The sequence below is a fragment of the Amborella trichopoda genome, chromosome 8 (assembly GCF_054954075.1).
Source record: "Amborella trichopoda isolate Santa Cruz 75 chromosome 8, AtrichopodaSantaCruz75HAP2 v2.0, whole genome shotgun sequence".
Taxonomy (NCBI): Eukaryota; Viridiplantae; Streptophyta; class Magnoliopsida; order Amborellales; family Amborellaceae; genus Amborella; species Amborella trichopoda.
In genome coordinates, this window is record NC_142343.1 from 9,106,662 (window position 1) to 9,112,661 (window position 6,000).

The following is a 6,000-nucleotide window of genomic DNA, read 5'->3' on the forward strand; positions in this document are numbered from 1 at the left end:
GAGATGCTATTTCAAATTTTAAGTTTTGGAGAGAGAAAATATTTTAAAATTTTAGAGAGAGAAACTTTATCAAATTTTAGCAAATTTTAGAGATACAGGTATCTAAACAAAATTTAGAGAAAAACAATCTCAAAATTTTTAGAGAGAGAAACTATCTCAAATTTTAAGTTTTAGAGAGCAAAAGTACGTTAAATTTTTTTTAAAGAGAAACTATCGCAAATATTTTAGGGAGAAACAAATTTTAATTTTTATAAAGAGAAAGTACTTGAAAATTCTTAGAGAGAGAGATTGTCTCAAATTTTAAGTTTTAGAGAGAAAATACTGAAAATTTTTACAGAGAGAAACTATTTCAAAAAAATTTAGAAGAGAAACTATCGCAAATTTTATGTTTTAGAGAGAGAAAGTATGTTAGAATTTTGGAGAGAATTTTAGAGTGAAACGATATCAAATTTTAGAGGGAGAAACTATCTCAACTTTTAAGTTTTAGAGAGAGCAAGTACTTGAATTTTTTGAGAGAAAATATCTCAAAATGTTTAGAGAGAAAAACTATATCAAAAACATTAAAGAGAAGCTATCACAAACTTTAAGTTTTAGAGAGAGTATTTGAAAAGTTTTAGAGAGAAATTGTCTCTAAATTTTAGAGAGAGAAATTATGTTAAATTTTTAAGTTTTATAGAGTATCCTAAAATTTTTAGAGAGAGAAACTATCTCAAAATTTTAGAGAGAGAAACTATCTCATATTTTAAGTTTTAGAGAGAAAAGTATCTTAAAATATTTTTTGGAACAAGTAAAGTATCTTAAAATATTAGAGAGAAACTATATCAAATTTTAGAGAGAGAAAGTACTTAAAACTTTTTAGAGAGAGAAACTATCTCAAATTTTAAGTTTTAGAGAGAGAAAGTGTTTGAAAAATTTTAGAGAGAGAAACTATCTCAAATTTTAAGTTTTAGGGAGAGAAATTATCTTAAATTTTTAGAAAGAGAAATTATATCATATTTTACAGAGAGAAAGTACTTGAAAATTTTAGAGTGAAAGTATCTCAAATATTTAGGGAGAGAAACTGTCTCAAATTTAATAGTAATAAAAAAAATTCATTATAATGAATAATACAATAAAAATAGTTAACGGAAAAAAGAAAAAAAAACATGAAAATGTTATGCATCCATGTAGCATCCAAACAATTGAAATCTATTTCAGAGGAAATACTTTTCTCGAAGTACATTTCAAAGGAAATAGATTTTTTCCGATAACTATTTCCATGGATCCAAACGGCCCCAAGGAATACGGGCTGATCAACAAAACCAGCCATTCAAAAATTCTTTGAAATTTTGAATAGGGACTCGAGATCATCCATACAAGAGATCTTCTTAAAAAAACTGAGTTTTACAACTCCAAAACAATTATTTGATTCGTATAAGTGGTCAACAACAGACTTCAACATCATAGATCCATGACAGCCAGATCTAGGGTTTCTGACCTTGCATCAAAAACTCGAGGAAACAAACATGAAACTCGTTTTTTCTTTCTTTTTTTTTATTCCATACCTTTTCTCAGATCTAGGGTTTCATGCCCCCTTTTTTCCTTCTTCAGATCTAGGGTCTCTGGCCATACAGCTTTAGGAGACCTTTGCATGGCCAAATCATGTCTTTAGGGTTTCCAAAATTTCACGAAGCTTCCTGCTCTGGTAGTAAGTTAAAATGCAGCAGTAAATAATGAAAGGAGCAAAAAGGAAGAAAAAGATGAAGAGATCAAGTGCAAAGGAATAGGACTTTGAGAGAGGAAAAAAGAGAGAGGGTGATGTTAGGTCATACTGACCTCTAGCACCTCTCATATATTTATATTAGCTATAATAGATTTTCTTGATGTACAAGAATGCGCTTTGTGGAAAAAGGACAAATAAGTCCATAGAGACTTGAATACAATATAATGATGAGTAAGCTTTCAATAGTCACTCTCACAACATGATTCACATGTATCAGCTGCAACATGTGTCGAGGGCTACCACCAGCTAGGGTCCCTAGCTTTGCCTACCTCTGTTCCAAGTTTTGGCTTATGTTTGATTGTGAAGTTCTGGTGTTGAAGGAGAATATGGAACATTCAAGGTGGTTTCTTTTGGTGATATAGGGGTCTTTTCCATTAAGGTCAAGTGTTGCATTGGTTCCTTTCACAGCACCAATATCCTCGAGGAATTAACCTCTTGCCTGATAGATAGTTCATAATGTTTCAAGAAACCCCTCTTTTTCATGTCATGGGTCAATCATGACCCTACTTGAGAGTACATTTTTTGAATGATTGCATCTGCAATAATTTTCCTAAAGGCATAGTAGAAATTCGGGTTACTTATAAAAAAATATTATGATGGTGACATTGATGGCAAGGTTGAACTAGTTGAACTTGATAATGCAAGTATGAAAAATAAAATGCAAATTATTCATTGGTCACAGCTTTGCTATTGAGTTGAATGGAGGAGAATGTCAGCAATTGGTTAATGTTTCTAGCAACCACTGAAGAGATGTGTGGTACACTAACTGAATTTGCATAACATTTTTTACTTTTGCATTAAGTAAAAGATATGCATTGAGTAACAATGGGTACATTAGCTTGTATAGGTTTTGGGGACAAACTCCAAGGATTCAACTTTGTGACCTCCTTCATCCAAACTGGTATGTCTACCATTAAGCTAAAGCCTAAGGAACAACATTGCTAGCATTGGTAGCATTATGTTACCAATATGCCAATCATAGGCAGGGTCCTAAGGAGAGGATTGTGGTATCATGAGAGGCATGTTGGAAGGATCGGATTATCCCCATGATGTTTATGAGAGCATGAGAAAAGAATGAGGAGCTTTTAGGCTTCTTGATGAGCTAAATAATGATTACGAGGTTGTTCAGACTGCAACTATTGCATAGAAAATCTTTCCCTGTTTAATGAACTTATGCCTTCTCTAGATAGAATACGTGTGAAGGCTCCTGTTGTCCAAACACATCGTAATATGCATGAGCATCCAGGCCTTTGTTTCAAACTCTCCTTTTCTTCTGGATCTCCCTTCTTGGTTGTATATCCTGGGGTTTTTGATTATAGGATAGGCATCTCTGCTAACTTCTCTCTTTGTGATGACTTTTGGGTAATAAGGATTTATTTCTTACACGATTTTTAGCTTATTCATGAAATGATCAAATAGACTACTGAAGTCAACCGTTTACATTCTAACATTGATACAAAGTTTGCAAACAAGGGATATCAGGATGCTTGCGAAAAGGACGGCATCTTGCATCAAACTTGGCATTGAGGATACATCGGTCACAGTTTGAATAGGCCAGAGTTTATGCTTAGGCCCATTTTGTTACACCCCTCATCCTTGTTGATGTGTTGGAAGCACGTCTGAATGATGTTAAGCTGATATTGTTACTAGCAGAAAAAATTATGCTTTGGTCCCCACTTTGGTCTGCACCTGCCTACTAATGGTAATCTCCCATCTCACAATCCTAAATGCTCCAAACACTCATTGCTAGGGTGAGCAAGAATACGAGAAAGCACTGCAAACACAAAAAAACACTGACAAATGTCACCAGGGTCAAAAGAAGAAAAAATCGTCCTTTTTTCCTCCATTGATGATTACCACAAAATGTGGTTGTCCTTATTGATGATTAGGATGTACATCGAAAATGTAAATAGAATGGGAACATGAAACTCTCCCATCTCACAATCCGTAAATACTGCAAACACTCATTGCTAGGGTCAGCAAGAATACAGGAAAGCACTGCAAACACAAAAAAACTCTGAAAAATATCGCCAGGGTCTAAAGAAAAACAAAATCTTCTTTTTTTTCTCCAGTAATGATTACCACAAAAAATGAGTAGTCCTTACTGATGATTAGGATGTACATGAAAAATGAAAACAGAATGGGATCATCTTTTCATGTTCAGAGAGTGTTGACGAGCTCCTAATCAGGTACCTGGCCAGTTCATGGAAAAGCTCATAAAAGAACAGCCAAAATTGAGAATATCATAAAAATTTAGAAAGTTCATTAAATATCATAAAAATATCGAATAAAATTTTTTAAAGCAATTATATATTATTTATACATTTCTTAAATACTTGACACGAAGGACCACTTTCAAAAAGTAATTCGTTTAGATTCAAGAATGAACAATTGCTGCAAGATCTGAAATTGTGTCAACTCGTTGTATGTACCCAAAGGAAGTTTCTTGTATAATATTCACTTTTGGTCGAAGGAAACAGGTTTGATTTTTGACTGAAGCACAACGGTCAAATGTTCCGTTTACCGGCCTCATATATAGGGGTGGGAATGGGTTGGTTCACGTCCAGGCTGACCCCGACCTGGCTCGCTGTAAGTTGGACCTAGATGGCTGGATCCTACCTGGTCGGGTCAGGTCCCGGTCTATAAATAGAAAGTATAAAAAAAGTAATATGTATTTTGTATTATATACTTCATATTATATGCTAATATATACCATAGTTGGGTTGGCCCCAACCCAGACCCAACCTTACCTGTCCTGGCCCGACAAGATTTGGTTGGACATGGATATGGACCCGATGCAGTTTGGGTCAAGGTCAAATGGGTCCAAACCCAACCCATTGGGTCCAAAATCTAGGTCCATACCCAGACGTGTCCAGGTCAACCCATCAGGTCCACAAGCCAATTCCCACTCCTATTCAGATGGCCTTAAGCTAAATCAAAAACCTAAGCTTGGTTTTTGGTTTTCAGCACAATTGAGAAAATTTGGTCTCTAATTCTCATGGTTCAATTATTTTTAAAGGCGCTTAAAAAATATAAATATTACGAAACTTCCCCTAAGATTGTGATGTGCTAATCTTGACACTTTGTTCATTACATTTGATGAAAATCTTGTCATGGCACAATACTTTCATATAAATGATGAAAGCGAAATTTATCAAATTGCCTATGAGACATGCAGTATTTTTCATTTTGCACATTTGCAACTATTCTAATTCATAAGCATGTATCTTTTTTAATGGGTATTTTGAAATTAAATCAATATAGTTAAAATGTTAGATAGTTAATTTTTCATAGGTATTTTGATAAATTGCCCATTATAAAATTTGGGTGAACAGCAGCTGGTAATTCGTAAAAATAGGTTACAAAACTTAACCTGGAAATGAACTATGAATTTGGACTGAGTTATGACCAGGCAGCTATAATATCAATGAGACTTGGTTAGTATCCCCAGTGACAAGTATGTTAGCCTTAAAACACATTTATTTTAGCAGGTAACTAAAATGTGTTCCATCTGTTTAAGAATTGAAATTTTTTTTTTTTAACTTCTTTGTTTTACATCATGCGCGATACCACTTGCTAATTTCTTTCCTCAACAGTGCTTCTGGATATCAAAAATGGGGAGCTGTGTGGACCACCTCACATCTTTCCATGTGCAAGACGTGCCTTCTCCTGTTGTTCCAGATGGTATTCCCCACCATGATAGAAGAAAACTCCAGGTCCTTTCTTCACATGGTGTGCTTGTACAGTTCTCGCATTTGTTACATAAATGTGAATCTTGAGATTTTATTGATCACTGTTCATCGATTCAGTCCTGTATATAGCTGAAATCTGACCTTTCTCTCTCTCCACATATTTACTTGAAGGTTTTTTTATTTGGGGACCACATGTATGTGATTAGGGGGGTATTTATGAAATGAATTTTCAAGTCAACTTTGTGGTCAGGATGTGTTTGATAACTGGAAAGTAAAAATTGAAAGTTTTTCTTTGTTGGGAATAAAAAAGTTACTAGTTTTCTGTGTTTGATAACATGTTGGAATGTAAAGTAATTTATAAGTACTTGTGTTTGATAACCTGCTGGATGATTAGAAAGTTTTGGCATTAGTATTTGATTAGCTGTAGAAGTTATAGGTAAGATATGAAATCTAAAGTTGAAACCTTAAACAATATTAATTTTTTAGATTTTCTTTTTCTGGGATAAAATATCAAAATTTAAAGTACGTTTGAGAGAGAGAGCTTAA

General features: G+C 34.0%; 1 protein-coding gene across 9 annotated transcripts in view; it reads left to right on the plus strand.

Moving 5' to 3' along the window:
• The window catches only part of PRT6 (proteolysis 6), a 65,219-nt gene extending 59,431 nt beyond the window's left edge, over nucleotides 1–5,788 (plus strand). For all 9 annotated transcript variants that reach the window (XM_011625792.3, XM_006846122.4, XM_020668341.2 and 6 more), the window contains one exon: nucleotides 5,359–5,788. The gene's annotated coding sequence lies outside the window, so the exon portion shown is untranslated. The remainder of the gene's footprint in view (nucleotides 1–5,358) is intronic.
• The last annotated feature ends 212 nt before the right edge of the window (nucleotides 5,789–6,000 follow it).